This window comes from Amblyraja radiata, chromosome 40 (genome assembly GCF_010909765.2).
Source record: "Amblyraja radiata isolate CabotCenter1 chromosome 40, sAmbRad1.1.pri, whole genome shotgun sequence".
Classification (NCBI taxonomy): Eukaryota; Metazoa; Chordata; class Chondrichthyes; order Rajiformes; family Rajidae; genus Amblyraja; species Amblyraja radiata.
This window is the reverse complement of record NC_045995.1, coordinates 16,156,994-16,180,775: the sequence shown is the minus strand read 5'-3', so window position 1 is coordinate 16,180,775 and position 23,782 is coordinate 16,156,994. Positions and strand designations below refer to the sequence as shown.

The following is a 23,782-nucleotide window of genomic DNA, read 5'->3' as shown; positions in this document are numbered from 1 at the left end:
TCGCCGAACACCTCCGCTCAGTCCGCAATAACCTACCTGATCTCCCGGTGGCTCAGCACTTCAACTCCCCCTCCCATTCCCAATCCGACCTCTCTGTCCTGGGTCTCCTCCATTGCCAGAGTGAGCACCAGCGGAAATTGGAGGAACAGCACCTCATATTCCGTCTGGGGTCCTTGCGTCCCCTTGGCATCAACATTGAATTCTCCCAATTTGGCTAGCCCGTGCTGTCCCCTCCCCCCCTCCCCTCCCCTTCCTTCACCCTCTAGCTGTCTCCTCCCATCCGCCCGCCCTCGGGCTCCTCCTCCTCCTCCCTTTGTCCTTCTTTCTTTCCCCACCCCCTATCAGTCTGAAGAAGGGTTTCGGCCCGAAACGTCGCCTATTTCCTTCGCTCCATAGATGCTGCTGCACCCGCTGAGTTCCCCCAGCAATTTTGTGTACCAACTCTACAACATCAGTACTTTGGTTGATGTTGTCAAACACAGGAAAACCTCAGACTGCAGAAACGAGATTTGAAGATGTCCGTGATCATGGCTGTCCGTTGGGTTTGACCAACTCCCCTTTTTTCCAGAGTAAAAAACATCCGAGGAAAAATAAATTTGTGCGAGATTCGGGAAAAATCTGGTTCCGGCCGCGGGATGATTGGCGGCCACCCGCGCCTGCGCAGTGGAGGGAAGCTGGTGACCAATGACGTCGTCTCCCCGCGCCTGCGCAGTGGGGGGAACCTGGTGACCAATGACGTCGTCTCCCCGCGCCTGCGCAGTGGAGGGAAGCTGGTGACCAATTACGTCGTCTCCCCGCGCCTGCGCAGTGGAGGGAAGCTGGTGACCAATGACGTCGTCTCCCCGCGCCTGCGCAGTGGGGGGAAGCTGGTGACCAATGACGTCGTCTCCCCGCGCCTGCGCAGTGGGGGGAAGCTGGTGACCAATGACGTCGTCTCCCCGCGCCTGCGCAGTGGGGGGGAAGCTGGTGACCAATGACGTTGTCTCCCCGCGCCTACGCAGTGGGGGGGCGGGATCAGATCGCCGCCATTGTCAACGCATCGCCTCGATGATCCGGGCCTAGTCTGGGTGAGTGAGTGAGTGAGTGAGGCCGTGAAACCCATCCTCGCCGCCGGAGCGGCCCCATCGGTCAGCCTGGCGCCCAGTGAGCGGGTCCCGTCCCGTCCCGTCCGCTCGTCTGTCTGTCTGTCTGTCTGTCTGTCTGTCCGGGGAGACCGTTCTCCCGTCGCCGGGCGGGAAACAGGAACAACGGACCCTGGACCCAGTCCCGTCCCGGCAGCGGCCGTGACCACACAACACAACACAACACAACGGCCGTGACCACACAACACAACACAACACAACGGCCGTGACCCCACAACACAACACAACACAGCGGCCGTGACCCCACAACACAACACAACACAACACAGCGGCCGTGACCCCACAACACAACACAACACAACGGCCGTGACCCCACAACACAACACAACACAACACAGCGGCCGTGACCCCACAACACAACACAACACAACACAACGGCCGTGACCCCACAACACAACACAACACAACGGCCGTGACCCCACAACACAACGGCCGTGACCCCACAACACAACACAACACAGCGGCCGTGACCCCACAACACAACACAACACAACGGCCGTGACCCCACAACACAACACAACACAGCGGCCGTGACCCCACAACACAACCGAGGAGCACTGACCTTCCTTCCTCCTCACCACCTCCCCTGTCCCTTCCCCCCTCTCCCTCTCTCTCCTCCCCCCCCCCCATTATCATCCCCCGCACTCACCCCTCATAATTTTACCTACTCAACCAACACGCACTAATTCCCTGCCCCAATTCAGCCATTCCACACCGATTGCCTTCTCAACCCCCCCATCCAGGGCCGGCCTTAGGATGTGCGGGGCCCAATTGGGAACAATTTTGGTGAACCCCAGGTTCCCAGCCAAGGTGTGTCAGCCCAGTTATTTAGTATATATTATGAAATTGTACACTAGGTGCTATGGATTCTACACTGTGTGAACCTCTCCTGCTCCCTCCCGTTTGCCTGTCAGTAGCTCCACTGGCTGCCAACCTTTACCGCAGCTGCTAATTACCATTAAACTGCATTATGTGATTGGACACAATGGCCTTGGAGACAGCGGCTGATTGGACGGGAGGAGATCTATTTGTTGATTGGACGGGAATTTTAAGGCAAGCTGGTTGGTGATTGGATGCAACCCCCTTAGAGACAGCGTCTGATTGGCCGCCAAATAAAATTGTCAAATCTGTAACAAAAATCGCTGGTCGGTGCGAACTCAGTGGATCTGGTTGTATCTCCAAACTAAACTGGTTGTATCAACCAGACTATCTGGTTGTATCTCCAAACTAAACTGGTTGTATCAACCAGACTATCTGGTTGTATCTCCAAACTAAACTGGTTGTATCAACCAGACTATCTGGTTGTATCTCCAAACTAAACAGTATAACATGCAGGTACATTCATTTAAAATTAAATTCAGTGATGATTTCACATGATTTCTCACTGCGTAAAGCTCAATATCTGACCAATTTCTGTTTAACACGTTTGGTCTGCCGTGAGCATTTTTCTCTCCCAAAACAGTTCATATCTAGCAAACCGATCAACGAACCAGACAGCAGTTGGATGCAGTCATAGAAACATAGAAACAAGGTGCAGGAGTAGGCCATTCGGCCCTTCGAGCTTGCACAGCCATTCAATATGATCATGGCTGATCATCCAACTCAGTATCCTGTACCTGCCTTCTCTCCATACCCCCTGATCCCTTTAGCTACAAGGGCCACATCTAACTCCCTCTTAAATATAGCCAACGAACTGACCTCAACTACATTCTGTGGCAGAGAATTCCAGAGATTCACCACTCTATGTGTAAAAAATGTTTTTCTCATCTCAGTCCTAAAAGATTTCCCCTTTATCCTTAAACTGTGACCCCTTCTTCTGGACTTCCCCAACATCGGGAACAATCTTCCTGCATCTAGCCTGTCCAACTCCTTAAGAATTTTGTGCGTTTCTATAAGATCCCCCCTCAATCTTCTAAATTTTAGCGAGTCAAGCCGAGTCTATCCAGTCTTTCTTCATATGAATGTCCTGACATCCCAGGAATCAGTCTGGTGAACCTTCTCTGTACTCCCTCTATGGCAAGAATGTCCTTCCTCAGATTAGGAACCCAAAACGGTACGCAATACTCCAGGTGTGATCTCACCAAGACCCTGTACAACTGCAGTAGAACCTCCCTGCTCCTATACTCAAATCCTTTTGCTATGAATGCTAACATACCATTCGCTTTCTTCACGGCCTGCTGCACCTGCGTGCCTACTTTCAATGACTGATGTACCATGACACCCAGGTCTCGTTGCATCTCCCCTTTTCCTAATCGGCCACCATTCAGATAATAGTCTACTTTCCTGTTTTTGCCACCAAAGTGGGTAACCTCACATTTATCCACATTATACTGCATCTGACATGCATTTGCCCATTCACCCAGCCTATACAAGTCACCTTGTAGCCTCCTAGTTTAGAGGGGTTTAAACGGTTTAGAGATGTTTAGAGTGCTTCAGGTGGGTTTAGAAGTGTTTAGAAGTGTTCAGAAGTGTTGTGGAGGGAAATAGATGGGGGTTAGAGGTGTTCAGAGGGTCCCAGAGGGGTTTAGAGATGTTATAAGCCCCCCGTGAGAAATTGTATTTTTCTGAAATTGAAGATAGACATAAAGCTGGAGTAACTCAGCAGGCCAGGCAGCGCAGCGACTCTGGAGAGAAGACCATTCTTCAGACTGAATTGAACTCTCGTCGGTGAGAGTACGTGATTGTCTGAAGAAGGGTCTCGACCAGAAACGCAACCCTCTCCCCAGAGCCCATGCCTGTCCTGCTGAGCCACCTTCAACTTCAGAGCCAAACCAAAAACACAGAGTGCTGGAGGAACTCAGCGGGCCAGGCGGCTGCCTCACCCGCTGGGTTTCTCCAGCATTTTTGTCTACCGCTAAACGTCAATGATTCCGGGAATGCTGAGGCGACAGTGTGATAGAGAGGGAGTGGGAGAGCTAGAGAGAGACGAGATGGGGAGCGGGAGAAAGAGCGCGAGAGGGAGAGAGAGAGAGCAAAACACAGAGAGACACAACGTGGGTCAGTAGGTGAATGACTAACCTGTACACCAGGAAGAAGCCCCTTCTCGCGGTCCGGGGCCCTCACTCATGATGGTGAATTTAAAGAAATTCTCAACGTGTCATCGATCTACATTCCTCAGCAAATGTAATTGTGTTTTAAACAAGTATTTATGACGCCGCGTGAATTTTATACAAAGGAACCTGGCGTCATTAATACTCATTCAAAACACAATAACATTTACTGAGGAATGTGGATGGATGCAGATTGATATAACAACTTGTTAACAACTTCATGTTAAGAAGTGCTAACAGTACTAGTTAACAAATCGTTTGTGTCTGATGGCCATGCAGCGGTTGTTATACACGTTCGTTTAAAAAAAAAATCCGGATGGCGAATTAAAAAAAATCTTTATTTAACAAAGAGAATTCGTATTTCCGTACGAAAAACGGAACATTAGTGCGGGCCCCCATTAGGCGCGGGGCCCAATTGGGGGCAATCGTCAAATCGGCTTAAGGCCGGCCCTGCCCCCATCTATCCATCCCGCACTGATTCACCCACCCCCCTGACCCTACTGCGTTGGAAATGTCTTCAGAGCGAACATTGACAATGTTTGATAATGGAATGCAGTCAAATGTGTTTTAAGTTCAAATTCAAATGAGTATATTGTCATGTATCCCTGTATAGGACAATGAAATTCTTGTTTTGCTTCAGCACACAGAACATGGTAGGCATTTACTACAAAACAGATGTGTGTACATATACCATAATATAAATATATACACACATGAATAAATAAACTGATAAAGTGCCAATAACAGATAATGGGTTATTAATAGTCAGAGATTTGTCCGAGCCAGGTTTAATAGCCTGATGGCTGTGGGGAAGTAGCTATTCCTGAATCTGGTTGTTGCAGTTTTCAGGCTCCTGTACCTTCTACCTGAAGGTAGCAGGGAGATGGTGTGGGTCTATGATGATATTGCCAGCCTTTTTGAGGCAGCGACTGCGATATATCCCCTCGATGGAAGGAAGGTCAGAGCCGATGATGGACTGGGCAGTGTTTACTACTATTTGTAGTCTTTTCCTCTCCAGGGCGCTCAAGTTGCCGAACCAAGCCATGATGCAACCGGTCAGCATGCTCTCTACTGTGCACCTGTAGAAGTTAGAGAGAGTCCTCCTTGACAAACCGACTCTCCGTAATCTTCTCAGGAGGTAGAGGCGCTGATGAGCTTTCTTGATAATTGCATTAGTGTTCTCCGACCAGGAAAGATCTTCAGAGATGTGCACGCTCAGGAATTTGAAGCTCTTGACCCTTTCAACCAGCTGAATGATATGAATGGGGCTGTGGGTTCCCCTCCTACTCCTTTCAAAGTCCACAATCAGTTCCTTGGTTTTGCTGGTGTTGAGGGCCAGGTTATTGCACTGGCACCATATAGACAGTTGCTCGATCTCTCTTCTATACTCTGACTTATCCCCATCAGTGATACGTCCCACAACAGTGGTGTCGTCAGCGAACTTGATGATGGAGTTCGCACTGTGACTGGCTACGCAGTCATGAGTATAGAGTGAGTACAGCAGGGGGCTGAGCACGTAGCCTTGAGGTGCTCCCACGCTGATTGTTGTCAAGGCTGACACATTTCCACCAATACGAACAGACTGTGGTCTGTGAATGAGGAAGTCGAGGATCCAATTGCAGAGGGATTCGCAGAGACCCAGTTCTGCGAGTTTGGTAACCAGCTTGGAGGGAATGTTTGTGTTAAATGCCGAGCTGTAATCGATGAATAACAGAGTCTGAAGAAGGGTTTCGGCCCGAAACGTCGCCTATTTCCTTCGCTCCATAGATGCTGCTGCACCCGCTGAGTTCCTCCAGCAATTTTGTGTACCATCGATGAATAACAGCCTGACATATGAGTTTTTGTTGTCCAAGTGGTCCAGATCGGAGTGGAGGGCCAGCAAGTTCGCATCCACCGTTGATCTGTTGTGGCGGTAAGCGGACTGCAGTGGGTCCAGGTTTTTGTCGAGGAAGGAGTTGATTTGCGCCATGATCAATCTCTCAAAGTACTTCATCACTACCGCCATTAGTGCCACTGGTCGATAGTCATTGAGGCACATCACCTTCCTCTTCTTGGTTATTATTTGTTTTAATCCATAATGATGAATTAATTAAATTGTGAACAAATTAAACATTAAAACTGCAGTGTTCAATTGTCACGTTATTTGTCACGTTATTACAGAAATCATTTTAACGGCAAATCATTACTCTTAATATGGAGTATCAGTACTGTAGTTATTTATTGAGCAACATTCGCAGCGATACGTTGGATTTATCCAGGTTTTACTTCTACAGTTGGTCATATACATCACAAATTTAGTCAGGAGATATTTCAGTTGTAATTTTAACGTTAATTCTGAAGTGGGAATGATGGAAACAGCGTTTATCAATATATTTTTTAATCTGGAGCGTATAAACTGGGTATCTTCATTGCTGTTCACAACAAATTCATCTAATCTGAATGTCTGGTCATGTGGCATTTTGACACCTTTAAACATATTGCCAAAAGAACATTTGCTGCATTTGATGTCCTTTGGCCAACTCTTGTCAGTTAGTGTAATGTTTAACCTGTCAGATGGGTATAGTCAGTTTTAACAGCTATTATCATAAAAATGTCCTTGCAACCTATATATTTTGTTGTGGATAAATTATGTGGGAAGTGAGAGTGTACCAATAGCAATAACGACCCATGCTATGGCCATGTCATGATAATTTTTGGTCCTTCACAGAAAACATACTTGCATCAATCTGTAGTGTGCATGGTTAAGCATATATGTTACCATGGTTCAGGATTTATTGACACATGTTGATCATACGCTGAATAATGCAACCACATTTTTGTTTTGAAGTGGAAAGAAATAATAGAAATTGGATTCATTGCAACGTGTAAAACGAGTTGAGATACTGTATTATAATTGTGCTGCATGTTATTGTGGTATATATCATGTCTTGATTGGTGAATATGTTTAGTTTGTGACTTTATTTGAAGCAGAAATAATATGTGAATGCTTCAATGAGCATAATTCCGACTGGTAACTACGCACTTCTTCCGAGCACATTAATGCACGCGTCATGCAAGCCGTCTTAAATGACCACCTAAACTGTCATTTGACAACCTAAAAAGCTGCCTAGGTTGCCCGGCTGGCAAAAGGGGAAAAAAGTTAAGTGAGGGCCTTGCGGACTGGAGAAGAGGGAGAAGAGTGGAGCGGGGGGAAGGGAAGAAGGGGGGAGGAGAAGGGTGGGAGGGTGGGGGGGAGTGGAGAAGGAGGGATTGGGGCAGGAGGTGGGAAGTGGAGGGGAGAGGGGAGTTCAGTTACACTCACTGAATCCGTCCCTGTGAAAAGTTAGAGATGGTGATTGGATCTGGTAGCAGCCCAATACATCAGTAAATAAAACTGGACACATCTTTTCACTTGCACAATTGATTTTATTGTATTAATTTTAATATATTAATGTTTAAAATCCATGCATTGAAGGAAGAATATTTTACAGCCCATCTGTGGTCCCTAACCCTAACCGGTCGTCACCCGCAGGACAGCCAGATGTCACCCCTGGATTTTGAACATTCCAAAATCCAGAGGTGACAGGGAGTTACCGCGCGTCACTACCTGCGTCAGCACGCATCATGCCGCGTCACGACCCGACCACGACACAACAACCTCTTTTCAGGCTGTCGCCGAAAATGTCACCCAAGTGGAACAAGCCTCTCACGCTGTGAAACTTGAGGGCAACACTTTTGAAGGTGGCGTCGGCGGCAAATTTCTCCCTGGCCATGTTCTCAATCACCTCATGCTCGAGTCCGCAGTGCTCGAAGAAACTGTCCACGCCCGAGCAGGCTCGCGAGAAGCGGCAGCTGAGGTCGGAGTGCGAGCGCCATAATCCGCCTTCACCAACCTGCCGCTTGAGCGGCTCCTTGGGGCAACCTGATGCTGCTTCTCGTGGGGCTGCTGGCGTCCTTACTTGTACACCCTGGGGCGCTGCTGGAGTGGCGACTGGTGCATCCTGGGGCGCTGCTGGAGTGGTTACTTGTGCACCCTTGGGTGCTGCTGGTGTAGTTACTTGTGCACCCTGGGTTGTTGCTGGCGAGGCTGCTGTTTCTCCCTGGAGTGCTGCTGGTGTGGTTACTTGTGCAACCTGGGGTGCTGCAGCCTCTGTACTCTCTGCTAATTCTCCCCTCTTCCGACATTGCTGCTCCCGTTGCCAGCCCCTGCTGCTTGTCACCCCGGCCGCTAGAGCAGGGCAGCAGCCGCTGGTCCAGGCTGCCACTGCCCTTGGAACTGCAGGCGTTGCCGCCGCTCCACGCACAAGCTCACATTTCTGCAGGTACATGACCAGCGAGTCGGGCCTGAGCTGCCTCTTGGAGCTGGAGCGAAGCACAATGTCAGGCGGAAGCCACAGCTGCCCGCTCTGCTGGGGGCTGCCGGAGGCCAGGTAAGTCTTGATGCTAATCCCCTCACCCAAAGAAGAGGTAGAAGTCGGGTTACCAACATCGGTGTACTAGGTGCGGAATGACACAGGCCTTGGACAGCGTTAACGGACTGAGGACTGCCATCTATATTACTAAAAGTCTGTTCTTGACCGGTTTTGACATCTGTGCTGTGATTTCCGAGAGAACGCCGCCACCTACGGCCATCATTTTTGGCCACCTTGCTCAGAGCCCCCCTCCGCCGTATGTGTGCCGAGGAATTTTCCCGTCGATGACAAATGACAGAGATATTAATGATTTTACAGAATTCCCCATTCTCTTTGCTGCCCCTGCTGGCGGCAGGGGGGAGGGACTATAAAACCAGGAAGTGGTGTGCCTAAATCAGTGTCTGCAATCTGGAGGAAGGCAGAGGGTCACGTTTCCCTGAGCTGTGAATAACACTGAACACATGTCTACTCAAATGTAAGTGTCCTTAGTGGTTCTAAAACGCTTGCAGAATGTGTCTATTGGTTCTAAAATGTTTGCAAAAAGTATGTATTGGTTCTAAAATGTTTGCAAAAAGTTTCTAAATGTTTCTAAAATGTTTTTTAGATTCCTCCTTCCCCTTTCCTCTCCCCCCCTCTCCTCTCCCCCCCCTCTCCTCTCCCCCCCTCTCCTCTCCCCCCCTCTCCTCTCCCCCCTCTCCTCTCCCCCCCTCTCCTCTCCCCCCCTCTCCTCTCCCCCCCTCTCCTCTCCCCCCTCTCCTCTCCCCCCCTCCCCTCTCCCCTCCTCTCCTCTCCTCTCCCACCTCACCTCTCCCCTTCTCCTCCCCCCCTTCTCCTCCCCCCCTCTCCTCTCCCCCTCTCCCCTCCTCCCCCTCTCCTCCCCTCTCCCCCTCCTCTCCCCTCTCCCCCCTCCTCTCCCCCCCTCTCTCCCTCTCGCTCCCCTCTTTTTCTCTCCCCCTCCCCCACCATTCCTGCCCTAAACCCCCTCCCCTCCCCTCCACACACCCCTACCCCCTTCCCTCCACCCTCCCTCCCTCTCCCTGCTCCCCACCTCTCCCCCTCCCCTCTCAGCACACCCTCTCTCTCGCCCTCTTTCCCCTCTCTCCCCCCTCTCTCCCCTTTCTCCCTCTCCCCTCTATCCCCCCTCTCTCTCTCTCTCTCTCCTCTCTCTCCCCTCTCTCTCCTCTCTCTATCCCCTCTCTCTCTATCCCTCCTCTCTCTCTCTCCCCCCTCCTCTCCCCCCTCTCCTCTCCCCCCACCTCTTCCCCCCTTCCCCCTCTCTCTCCCCTCTTTTTCTCTCCCCTTCCCCTCCATCCCCTCCCCCACCATTCCTGCCCTAAACCCCCTCCCCTCCACGCACCCCTACCCTCTTCCCTCCACCCACCCCCTCCCTCCCCCTCCCTGCTCCCCACCTCACCCCCCTATCAGCACCCCCTCTCTCTCCCCCTCACTCTCACCCTCTCTCTCTCCTCCCCTCCTCCCCCCCCCTCACCCACCCTCCCTCTTCTCCTCCTCTCCACCCCCTCTCCCTCTTGCCCTTCTCTCTGTGTCTCTGTCTCTCTCTCTGTCTCTGCCCCTTCTCTCTCTGCCCTCACTCTCTACCCCCGCCCCCACCCCCTCTCTAGATGTGACTGCAAGTTGGGGGCTATGCGTCAGTAGATAGGATGGTTATGGGGTAAAAGGAGCAAATTAATAATATTAATATAATATAAAGGGGGTAATTAGCGTGAGTGCGGGGGGGGGGATAGTTAATGTGTGTGACGCTGCATGCCGCCTCCCCCCCCCCCTTCCCCCCCTCCACAACCGCACGTTGGGGAAACAGACCCAACGGGTCTGCACTTGGTCTAGTTAAAGATAAAGTCACACTTGGAGACCAAACGGGGCACTGCAAAAAGAGGTAGAAGTAGGTCCACCTACATCAGTGTACTGTGGAATGAAACATGCTTTGTCAGCATTAACAAACTGAGGACTACCATGCTGGATAAACTGGTCTGAGGTGCTATATTTGTGGAACCAGGGATGGCATATAGGCTAAGGCAGTGGTTCCCAACTGTTTTAGCTCATGGCCCCCTTGGGCTCTTTAATTTTTCTGTGCCCTCCCCCCCCCCCCCCCCCCCCCCCCCCCCCTGAAAATTGCCCATTTGGCTCCAGGTTGGGAATCACTGGGCTAAGGCCAACGAATGCCTTTGCATTAGTAGAAGTGGTAAATGGCAATATAAATTCAGGAGCACGTGAATGATTTTGCAACATCATGCCAGCATGCTGCGTGCTGAGTGAGAGATGGCTCAACAATAGTAACACTGGATGATTCTTTAAAATTCTACTTACCATGCTACTCCCCTTTATGTGACGTTTACCAGGAGCACCTGAATGATTATGCAGCATCATGCCAGCATGTTTGATTGTTTGGTCAACTGTATGATAAATTGTATGTTATGTTATTATATATTTTTATGTTATGGAATCAAAATCAAGAATTGTAAATTCACATTTCAAAAATGGTTTCACAATTCAGTAGTACTTATTTTCAATATTCCATACTAATAATTGAGAATACATGCGGTTGCATGCAAAATACTGATTTTCAAAAATCCAGTTTCTGTGTAGTACGTTCAACAAAATACTAATTTTCAGCCATCAAAATACAGAAATGCTGCTCAGTGTAACTTGGTAGCTCTGCAATTATTCACAATCACGTTATGTTTGAGAATTCAAAATGTGATTTGTGATCATGTTTATGAGACATCATGGAACTAGAATTTGTTATAATAGTATGAGTGTAAAATAGCTTAGTTTGAAAGCGGTCATAGTAATGTAAATGTACCATTTAGTTTAACTTCAATTTTCATGACCAAAATTATTTCTGAAATATTAGTCATAAATTTGGTGCAAAAATGCTCCAATATATGGCTCAGAATGCACCAGAGCGCATCTAAAACCACAGAGCCTAGAACCCAGACACGAGGGGCTTCCTGCTTGTGATGTGCGCTGCGTGCACATTATTTCACATAACATTTTTGTAATCCTGTTGTGCCACCCCTCTTTTTGAAAAGCTTCGTACGGGCCTGTTGATTACTCTAGCCAGTTCTTTAGTACGTCCAGTTACACCATCTGCGCTGGACACATTACTTGGAGTCACAATTTTGATTTAGCTCTGACATCAGCTTCAGAGTCTGAGATCACAGGGGCTGTGTAAATGTGTCATTATTTCCCCATTCAAGGAATGGGTGAATGGCATTGAACTTATTGGGAAATTATGTGCCATTGCCACATGCCATCCAGTTTCCCCTTGTAGGTTATAGTGTACAAGTCCTGCCACAGTTGTCAACCATGAGGAACCTGAGTGGTAACATTTTCACACAAAGGGCAGTGGGTGCTTCGAACAAGCTGCCAGAGGAGGTAGTTGAGGCAAGGACTACCGCAACGTTTAAGAAACATTTAGACATATACATTGCCAGGATTGGTTTAGATGGATATGGGCCAAACATGGGCAGGTAGGACTTGTGTAGATGGGGCATGTCAGTTGGTGTGGGCAAGTCGGGCTGAAGGACCTGTTTCCACGCTGCAGGACTATGCATCAGTGACTCATCCATGATTCCAACTGAACTCGAAATTGTCTCTTCGTGCTCTTGGTGGGTTTCAGGAAGTCATAGCTGGACTTCTTGTATGATATTGGATGACCAATTCTAAACACTGCAAATCTAGCCCATTAGCAGAATACGAGTCTCCTAGCACATCCAGGGCTTCCGGCCTGGGAAGACTTGGAATTTTTTCTAAGTACATATTCATCCGTGGATTCCTTAATGAAGTTGGTGATGACCATGGCATAATCGGTCAGGGCCGCTGATGAATCCTTGAACATGGCCTAGTCCACCGAATCAAAGTAATCCTATAATGATCCCCCCCCCCCCCCCACCCCGACCTGCGCTTTACAGATCTTTGCACCAGTGCCACAATCTTCCGTTTCTGATTATAGGCAGGAAGAAGCAACACAAACAGGTGGTGGGATTTTACAAAGTGTGGGTGAGGAATGGAGTGATTTGCCAGCCTGATGGTGGTTTTGCAATAATAATAATAATAATAATAATAAATTTAATTTTTATAGCGCTTTTCTAAGACTCAAAGTCGCTTTACAATAGTAACAGACACTAGCAGACGGAGAAGCGGGGAACAAAGAGCGCCAGCGTCCTCTCCGTGCAGCACATAAAGAAAGAATACAGACATAACAGTAATAAAGAAATTTAAACATAAAAACATCCCCCCACAATGGTTACCCATTATGGGGGAAGGCACAATGTCCAGTCCCCAACCCCAGTTCACCCATAGTCGGGCCTACTGAGGCCTCCACAGTTGCCTCCACGGAGGCCCGATGTTCTAGGCCGTTCTCGCCGGGTGATGGTGCTCCAGCGTCGGGAGAATCCTCACAGCGGCATGGGAACCCTACAACGGCCGCTTCCGTACTGGAGGCCTCGGTTTCCGAAGAAGGGTCTCGGCCCGAAACGTCACCTATTCCTTTTCTCCAGAGATGCTGCCTGACCCGCTGGTACTTCAGCTTTTTGTGTCTATCTTTGCCCATGTTGATTGTAGGATAAGATTGACTGGGACAGAGGGGGCTGCTATCCATCCACAACCCAGGCAATCTCTCTGTGTTGAAAGGTGATTCTCCCTGCTCAATGGAAGTGTCATTGACAATCTCCCATTTCTTTAGTCTGGACACAAAAGGAGGCCATTTGTCCCGTCATGGCTGCTGGAGTACTGTTGTCCCCTTGATATCCCTGCGACCTATTTTTTCTCGGGTGCCCTGTAGCTCCCCGGGTTCTCCTGCCACCACCTTGCGGTGGACTTTCTGTGGTGGTCCCTGCAGGGGAGAAGGTCTCCCAGCCTCACGTTGTTCCACAGTATCAGCGGGTTCCGTGTTGGAGAGTCTCCGCTTCCACTGATGGGAAGCATCGGGGCCCAACGTTGTCCCATGTTGTGTTCCTATCTCTTTCAGAAAAAGCTCTGCCCCTGGTGTACTGGTGGTTGGCAACAGCCTGGTACCAGTTAACAACGGCCATCTCCTTGATCGATGTCTTTACTCTGTCCAGGTACGTGCTCCGGGGATCCACAGACTCCCTTCCTCCACCTGGTCAACTGAAGCAAAGTCACCCATCCCCACTGCCTCCTCCATCTTCTCCCCACCTTGACTTTCAGAAGGCTTTCCACAAGGTCCCACATAAGAGATTAGTATACAAACTTAAAGCATATGGTGTTGTGGGTTCAGTATTGATGTGGATAGAACTGGCTGGCAGACAGGAAGCAAAGAGTAGGAGTAAACAGGTCCTTTTCAGAATGGCAGGCAGTGACTAGTGGGGAAACGCAAGGCTCAGTACTGGGACCCCAGCTATTTACAATATATATTAATGATTTGGACGAGGGAATTGAATGCAACATCTCCAAGTTTGCGGATGACACGAAGCTGGGGGGCAGTGTTAGCTGTGAGGAGGTTGCTAGGAGGCTACAAGGTGACTTGGATAGGCTGGGTGAGTGAGCAAATGCATGGCAGATGCAGTATAATGTGGATAAATGTGAGGTTATCCGCTTTGGTGGCGAACAGGAAAGTAGACTAATATCTGAATGGTGGCCGATTAGGAAAAGGGGAGATACAACGAGACCTGGGTGTCGTGGTACACCAGTCATTGAAAGTAGGCATGCAGGTGCAGCAGGCAGTAAAGAAGGCGAATGGTATGTTAGCATTCATAGCAAAAGGATTTGAGTACAGGAGCAGGGAGGTTCTACAGCAGTTGTACAGGGTCCTGGTGAGACCACACCTGCAGTATTGCTTACAGTTTTGGTCTCCTAATCTGAGGAAAGACATTCTTGCCATAGAGGGGGTACAGAGAAGGTTCACCAGACTGATTCCTGGGATGTCAGGACTTTCATATGAAGAAAGACTGGATAGAGTCGACTTGTACTCGTGAGAATTTAGAAAATTGAGGGGGGATCTTATAGAAACTTACAGCATTCTTAAGGGGTTGGACAGGCTAGATGCAGGAAGATTGTTCCTGATGTTGGGAAAGTCCAGAACAAGGGATCACAGTTTAAGGATAAGGGGGAATTCCTTTTGGACCGAGATAAGGAAAACATTTTTCACACAGAGAGTGGTGAATCTCTGGAATTCTCTGCCACAGAAGGAAGTTGAGGCCAGTGCATTGGCTATATTTAAGAGGGAGTTAGATGTGGCCCTTGTGGCTAAAGGGATCAGGGGGTATGGAGAGAAGGCAGGTACAGGATACTGAGTTGGATAATCAGCCATGATCATATTGAATGGTGGTGCAGGCTCGAAGGGCTGAATGGCCTACTACTGCACCTATTTTCTATGTTTCTATGATATGGGGAGAAGGCAGGAACGGGGTACTGATTGGGGATGATCAGCCATGATCACAATGAATGGCGGTGCTGGCTCGAAGGGCAGAATGGTCCGCTCCTGCACCTATTGTCTGTTGTCAATTCCCCGGAGGTGAATCGTGATTAGTTGTAACTATTTATACGAGGGGGATAATATTGTTACAGTAAACAAATGTGAAATATTGTATGGGACGTGCAGAGAATAAGGGGAGGCATTGAGGGTCGGTCATTTTAGTCAATGGGTAACTCACCAGGCTTGGATAAAATGTATCCCAGGATGTTGAAGGGAGCCAGGGAAGAAATTATAGATGCTCCAACCGTGATATTTTGATTCTTCCTCACTGCAGGAGTAAGACTGGAGGATTAGATTACTAACATACGGTTGTTTAAAAAGGGAGCATGGGAGAGCCCAAGTAGTTACAGGCCAGTTAGCTTAACTGTGGAGGACAAATTATTGGAATAGATTCAAAATGGTACAACATTAATTTTGGAATTGAATGATTTTTAGAACTGAGAGTAAGCATGCAGGTACAGCAGGCAGTGAAGAAAGCGAATTGCATGTAGGCCTTCATAACAAGAGGAGTTGAGTACAGGAGCATAGAGTTCCTTCTGCGGTTGTACGGGGCCCTAGGGAGACCACACCTGGAGTATTGTGTGCAGTTTTGGTCTCCAAATTTGAGGAAGGACATTCTTGCTAGTGAATGCCAATTCTCTGGATGCTTTCAAGAGAGAGCTCTTAAAGATAGCGGAGTCAATGGATATGGTGAGAAGGCAGGATTGTGGATGATCAGACATGATCATATTGAATGGCGGTGCTGGGTCGAATGGCCTACTCCTGCACCTATTGTCTATTGTCTAAAAGTTGAGTTAAGGAGAGGTCGTCAGGATGGAGTTCTTGCAGGAAGGCTCTGTCTGACTGATGGTTAAATGTGTGAGTTGGTGACAAAGAATTGATAAGGGCAGCATGTTCCATGGAGATTATGGTTTTCAGTGAGGTTTTTGACAAGGTCCCATATGGCAGGCTGGTCAAAAAGTAAAAGGTGAATGGTACATTGGAACCAAAATTAGATTTATGGTAAAAAGCAACGGGTAATGTGTGGGAACAAACTGCAGGTGCTGGTTTACACTGAAGATAAACACAAAATGCTGGAGTAACCCAGTAGGTCAGATAGAATCTCTGGAGAAAAGAAATAGGTGACGTTTTGGGTCAAGACCCTTCTTCAGACTGAGAGTCGGGGGAAAGGGAAATGAGAGATATAGACAGTGATGTAGAGTGATATTGAACAAATGAATGAAAGATATGCAAAAAATGTAACTATGATAAAAGAAACAGGCTGTTGTTAGCCGTTTGTTGGGTGAGAAAGTCTACAGACAATGAGACTCATCAAGACGACTTTGAAGCTGGTATAACTTGGGTGGGGGAGGGATGGAGAGCGAGGGGATGCAAGGTTTACTTGAAGTTATAGAAATCAATATGGTTGAGTTCTTCATTAGGATGGAGAGTGACATTGTTAATTTAGAAACAATGGTTCTAAACTTAAAGAAAGGTAACTTTGAGGGTATGAGACGAGAATTGGCCAAGATTGACTGGCAATTAATTCTAAAAGGGTTGACGGTGGATATGCAATGGAAGACATTTAAAGACTGCATGGATGAACTACAAAAATTGTTCATCCCAGTTTGGCAAAATAATAAATCAGGGAAGGTAGTACATCCGTGGATAACAAGGGAAATCAGGGATAGTATCAAAGCGAAGGATGATGCGTACAAATTAGCCAGAAAAAGCAGCATACCGGAGGACTGGGAGAAATTCAGAGACCAGCAGAGGAGGACAAAGGGCTTAATTAGGAAAGGAAAAATAAATTATGAAAGAAAACTGGCAGGGAACATAAAAACTGACTGCAAAAGTTTTTATAGATATGTGAAAAGAAAGAGATTAGTTAAAACAAATGTAGGTCCCTTGCAGTCAGAAACAGGTGAGTTGATCATGGGGAACAAGGATATGGCGGACCAATTGAATAACTACTTTGGTTCCGTCTTCATTAAGGAAGACATAAATAATCTGCCGGAAATAGCAGGGGACCGCGGGTCAAAGGAGTTGGAGGAATTGAGTGAAATCCAGGTTAGCCGGGAAGTGGTGTTGGGTAAATTGAATGGATTAAAGGCCGATAAATCCCCAGGGCCAGATAGGCTGCATCCCAGAGTACTTAAGGAAGTAGCTCCAGAAATAGTGGATGCATTAGTAATAATCTTTCAAAACTCTTTAGATTCTGGAGTAGTTCCTGAGGATTGGCGGGTAGCAAACGTAACCCCACTTTTTAAGAAGGGAGGGAGAGAGAAAACGGGGAATTACAGACCAGTTAGTCTAACATCGGTAGTGGGGAAACTGGCTGGCAAACAGGAAGCAAAGAGTAGGAGTAAACGGGTCCTTTTCACAATGGCAGGCAGTGACTAGTGGGGTACCGCAAGGCTCAGTGCTGGGACCCCAGCTATTTACAATATATATTAATGATCTGGATGAGGGAATTGAAGGCAATATCTCCAAGTTTGCGGATGACACTAAGCCGGGGGGCAGTGTTAGCTGTGAGGAGGATGCTAGGAGACTGCAAGGTGACTAGGAAAAGGGGAGATGCAGCGAGACCTGGGTGTCATGGTACACCAGTCATTGAAAGTAGGCATGCAGGTGCAGCAGGCAGTGAAGAAAGCGAATGGTATGTTAGCTTTCATAGCAAAAGGATTTGAGTAAAGGAGCAGGGAGGTTCTACTGCAGTTGTACAGGGTCTTGGTGAGACCACACCTGGAGTATTGCGTACAGTTTTGGTCTCCAAATCTGAGGAAGGACATTATTGCCATAGAGGGAGTGCAGAGAAGGTTCACCAGACTGATTCCTGGGATGTCGGGACTGTCTTATGAAGAAAGACTGGATAGACTTGGTTTATACTCTCTAGAATTTAGGAGATTGAGAGGGGATCTTATAGAAACTTATAAAATTCTTAAGGGGTTGGACAGGCTAGATGCAGGAAGATTGCTCCCGATGTTGGGGAAGTCCAGGACAAGGGGTCACAGCTTAAGGATAAGGGGGAAATCCTTTAAAACCGAGATGAGAAGAACTTTTTTCACACAGAGTGTGGTGAATCTCTGGAACTCTCTGCCATAGAGGGTAGTCGAGGCCAGTTCATTAGCTATATTTAAGAGGGAGTTAGATGTGGCCCTTGTGGCTAAGGGGATCAGAGGGTATGGAGAGAAGGCAGGTACGGGATACTGAGTTGGATGATCAGCCATGATCATATTGAATGGCGGTGCAGGCTCGAAGGGCCGAATGGCCTACTCCTGCACCTAATTTCTATGTTTCTATGTTTCTATACTGTTGGATTTTAAACTGTCCAAGCAAAATATGAGATGTTATTCCTCCAATTTGCATTTGGCCTCACTCTGACTATAGAGGAGGCCCAGGACAGAAAGGTTAAGTGTGGGAATGGGAAGGATAATTAAAGTGTTTGGCAACTGGGAGATCAGGTAGGTCTAGGCAGACTGAGCACAGTGAGTGGACTGAGGCGACTGCATACCTTGAATGTTGCTTGCTTCAGTGCAACCTTTCTGCCTCTGCAGGTGTTGGCCTCTTGATGTCATCCAGAGATATCTGGTCTCGAGCCGAGAAGCCAGACGTGCTGGAAAGCACTCAGGTGAGCCCCTGACCGTCCCATCCTCGTGCACACTCACTCTTCTTCCTGGTGCCCTCCGCCTCCGTAGGTCACGGCTGCCCGTGAGAAGTCCGGGTGTCGGGTTATGGGGAGAAGGCAGGAGAATGGGGTTAGGAGGGAGAGATAGATCAGCCATGATTGAATGCCGGAGTAGATGGGCCGAATGGCCTAATTCTGCTCCTATCATTTATGACCTTATTACCATGGAGCTGCCCTGGCTGCAGGATCCCTCGCAGTCCATTCACCTCTTTCCCACATTCTGGTACAGCCACCAGCGACCCAGTAACTTGCACAATCACAGGAGGTCATCGGCACAATCATGTCCATCCCTGGGACTCCAGGATAGTCTTGGTGTTGTAGTCATGCAACATGTTGTTAGTTGGCCTTGCCAAGCAAGTTGGAAAACTGGGCTTCCCGCAAGACAGTGGGGGTGTCACTGTGAAGCGTTTGTTAATTGTCTCTAGTAACATCGTATTAACACAATGTGTCACCAGTTGTGTTTTGACCTTCAAGTATTACTGGAGGTATTCACAGAGAATTTCTTAAAGCTGTCTGATGAGGGTCCAGCTATCATTTGAACTAATTGGATGTATTGGTGGATGGGAAATGTTTAAACGGGTCAAACGGGTTTCATGGCTGGCTTGCAGGTAAGTCCTTCATTCAGGTCACTCGCGTTATTTAGTATTTCTTCCCCTCCAAGGTCGGTTCTTCTGTTTGCCTATCTTTGTTTCAGTTTTATTTATTTATCACATTGCAGCTTTTGAAAGATTCAAGTGGGTATCAGGTTTTCTAAGGGCTGAATCGGCCGATTCACGGGCCCTTTCATCGCCCGGCATGGCTTAAAATCAATCTGCTGCATCGAGGCGATCGAGGCTCCCGATGTTGAAGCCCCCGCCGGCCGATTTTAAACTGCGCCGACCGATGAAAGGCCCCGCGAACGGGCCGATTCAAGCCCCACGATTCGGGACGGACGAAGCTGCTGTTGCTGGAGTTCGGAGTCGGTCACCAACCAGGTCGGTTCCCGATGTTACCATCCACAGGGCCCACGGCCAAAGCCTCGTGTGTGTATGTGCGTGTGTGTCCGTGCGTGTGAGTGTGCGCGCAAGTGCGTGTCCACCAAGGAATTGTGCCTCCCCCATGTTTTGATAGCGATTTCCGCCCCTGCGCACAACTGCACAGACTTGCTAGACATTAAATGCTGGAGTAACTCAGCAGGTCAGGCAGATTCACTGGCGAAAGGAATAAGTGACATTCCTCGAAGTTCTCAACCTGAAACGTCACCTAGTCTTTCTCTCTGGAGATGCTACTTGACCCGCTGGGTTACTCCAGTTTTTGTGTCTATCTTCGGTTTAAACCAGCATCTGCAGTTCCCTCCTATGCATTCTGACAGCTTGCTAGCTGGTTTCTCGACACGGGCCGTGCTGTGCAGCTTTCAGCTTCCCGCCCATGTGTGTGGTTTGCACACCCTTCGTTAGCTGCCCGCTTCTGTGTGGCCAGCTCACCTCCCTCGTGAGAAAAATCCATGAGCCAACTCATACTTATTTAGATCCAAAGCAATCTTTGTCATTTGACGGTTACCGTATATGGTATGGATGTCTGCTCCGGTCAGTAAATGTGGAATCAAGGGCGGTACGGTGGCATAGTGGTAGAGTTACTGCCTTATAGCGCTTGCAGCACCAGAGACATGGGTTCAATCCTGATTACGGGTGCTGTCTGTACGAAGTTTGTACGTTCTCTCCATGACCGTGAGGGTTTTCTCCGAGATCTTTGGTTTCCTCCCACACTCCAAAGACGTACAGGTTTGTTGGTTAATTGGCTTGGTATAAATTGTCCCTAGTGTGTGTGGGACAGTGTGAGTGCATGGGGATCGCTGGTCGGTGCAGACCCGATGGGCCAAAGGGCCTGTTCCTTGCTGTATCTCTAAATGAATATAAAGGGCCTGTCCCACTTACGTGTCTTTGTCACGCAAATTACGCGACCTCGTCGTCACGTTGAGGCGCACGGGGATCGTATGGCCGCGCGGGAAAGGTCGCACTGAGAAGCGCGGAGGGGTATGGAGTTGTGCGCGATATCGTGCGGTGCTCCAAAATTTTGTAGCGAACGAAATCTTCACGCGCCAACGACCTGTCGCGTAACTGACGGCCAAAGTGGGACAGTCCCAAGACCCTGGCGCGATGCAACGTCTCACCTCCAACAGCAGCAGAAGCAGGCAAACAATCGCCGAACTCGGCCTGGGGCTCATGGCCGTTGCGGTCCGGATCCGCCCCCACTTCTACTCCCAGACTGTGGCCAAGAAAATTGAAGATAGACACAAAATGCAGGAGAAACTCGGAGGGACCGGCAGCATCTCTGGAGAGAAGCAATGGGTGACGTTTCGAGTCAAGACCCTTCATTCAGACTGAAGAAGAGTCTCGACACGAAACATCATCCATTCCTTCTCTCTAGAGATGCTGCCGGTCCCGCTGAGTTACTCCTGCATTTTGTGTCCATCTTCAAATGACGTCATGCGCTCCAGACGTCTGTGCGGGCGCATGAAATCGCGCACGACCTTCGCGGGAATGTCGCGCCTCAATGCGACCCCGAGGTCACGTAATTAGCGTGCCAAGGACACGCAAGTGGGGCAGAGGCTTGAACTACACACAATCCCCAGGCAGAAAGAGCAGTGAGACTTGCAGCTTTGTGGCTGTGGTTGGGAGGTGTTGGCCAGAGCTGCCACCCAGGGACAAGGCAGCGTTTAATTCCACACCCGAGAGGTGTCGCCCACACACACACACGCGCTCACGCCCGAGGTGGGATTTGACCTTCCTGTAGCCCGTAAGTGTTGTTGCTGGAACGACTTGAACCAGAGCTGTCACTGGAGAAATGTTGATCAAAGCTTTCCCATGGCTAGTGGGGGAATGGGTGAGCAGAGATGAAAGGCTGAGGAGTGCTGGAAATGTGGGTGAGAGGAGAGAGCAGCAGGGGGATTAGCCTTTCAGCCCACAATGTCAATGTGGAACATAATGCAAAGATGACTAATCTTGCTTGCCTGCACACAATCCATACCCCGCCATTCCCTGCATCTCCATACGACTATCAAATGCCTCTATCGTATCTGCCTCCACTGCGTCTCCTGGCAGAGCGTGTTCCAAGCATCCACCTGGTATAAAAAAGCTATCACTTTTTATACTTTATCTCTCTCATCGTAAAGCTATGCCCTCTGGTCCTTGACATTTCCACCCTGGGGAGAAAGTAGTTGAGGGGGAAATAGAGGAGAGATGTGAGATAAGTGTAGGAGAAGGGGTGGGCTGCTGGGTGGGTTGGGGGCAGAGTGAATGGGGTGGAGAGTTGGGGGTTGAGATGGGGTTGTAGGATGGAGAGTTTGCCTGTGTGGGCTGCAGTTGGCCTGCATTAGGTTGGAGGTGTCTCCCCTCCATGCTGTGGAACGTGGCCTTGACAATAAATGTGCGGTGCACGGTCTCATTGAAGGGCGGCGATGGCGATATTCTGGGTCAGGTTGATATGGACTTTAGTTCAGAGATACAGCGCGGGAACAGGGCCTTTGGCCTACCAGGTCCACAACGACCAGTGATCCCCGCACACTAACACCATCCCACACACACTAGGGACAATTTTACATTAATACTAAGCCAATTAATCTACAAGCCTGTACCTCATTGGAGTGTGGGAGGAAACCGAAGATCTCAGAGAAAACCCATGCAGGTCACGGGGAGAACGTACAAACTTCGTACAGGCATCACCTGTAGTCAGGATCAAACTCGTGTCTCCGGCGCTGTAAGGCAGCAACCCTACCCCTGCGCCTCCATACTGCCCAAGCTGACCGTCTTGCTCTGTTCCTAGGCTGGCCTGCAGGTGCGAATGCACAGAATGGAGAAGGAGCTGGATCAGTTGACCGATGCCTTCCGGGCTTGGCTGGACTGGGACAGTGAGCCGTCTGAAACCATACGCCTCCAGGGCTCTCGCTTAACTTTTTTTCCCTGTTGCCAGCCGGGCAACCTTGACAACTTTTTAGGTTGCCAAATGACAGTTTAGGTGGTCATTTAAGACTGTTTGCATGAAGCGTGTGATAATGTACTTGGACGAAGTGCGTAGTTACCAGTTGGAATTATGCTCTATGAAGCATTCACATGTTATGTTCAAGAAGGAACTGCAGATGCTGGAAAATCGAAGGTAGACAAAAGTGCTGGAGAAACTCAGCAGGTGCAGCAGCATCTATGGAGCGAAGGAAATAGCCAATGTTTCAGGCCGAAACCCATCAGTCTGAAGGATGCTGCCACATCTGCTGAGTTTCTCCAGCACTTTTGTCTACATTCAAATTTTATTTCTGCTTCAAATAAAGACGCAAACTAAACATATTCACCAATCAAGACATTATATATACCGCAATGGCATGCAGCAAAATTATAATACAATATCTCAATTCTTTTTACATATTGCAATTGATGCAAGCATGTTTTCTGTAATGGACCGAAAATCACCATTACATGGCCATAGCATGGGTCAATATTGCTATTGGCACAGAAACACTCTGGCTTTCCACATAATTTATCCATAACAAAATATACGGGTTGCAAGGCAATTTCTAAAGGCATTTTATGATAATAGCTGTTAAAACCTACTATACCCATCTGACATGTTAAACATTACACAAATGGCAAGAGCTGGCCAAAGGACATAACTGCAGCAAATGTCCTTTTGGTAATATATTTAAAGATGTCAAAAACAAATAATAACATTGGGAATTAAAACACATTTCATTGCATTCCGTTATCAAACATAGTCAATGTTCGCTCTGAAGACCATGAAGCACAATAGGGTCAGGGGGTGTGTGAATCAGTGCGGGATGGATATATGGCGGGGGGAGGGGGTTGAGAAGGCAATCGGTGCGGAATGGATGGATTGAGGCAGGTGAATTATTACGTGTTGGTTGGAGTATGTAAAATTGTGAGGGGAGATGTCAGTGGTGTTGAATGGGGGGATCAGTACGGGAAGGATGGGGGTGGGATCAGTACAGGATGAATGGGGTAGACAAAAATGCTGGAGAAATTCAGCGGGTGAGGCAGCATCTAAGGAGCTAAGGAAATATGTAACGTTTCGGGTCGAGACCCTTCTTC

The 23,782-nt window shown here is 48.6% G+C and overlaps 1 long non-coding RNA gene across 2 annotated transcripts; it reads left to right on the top strand.

Moving 5' to 3' along the window:
- The first annotated feature begins 998 nt into the window (after positions 1-998).
- On the top strand, positions 999-18,751 carry LOC116967612. Of its 2 annotated transcripts, XR_004410274.1 has the most exons (4): positions 8,356-8,366; positions 8,597-8,601; positions 13,574-13,667; positions 18,577-18,751. It is a non-coding gene; the product is annotated as an uncharacterized LOC116967612 (long non-coding RNA). The 2 variants fall into 2 exon arrangements; XR_004410273.1 differs by lacking the exons at positions 8,356-8,366; positions 8,597-8,601 and adding an exon at positions 999-1,067.
- The last annotated feature ends 5,031 nt before the right edge of the window (positions 18,752-23,782 follow it).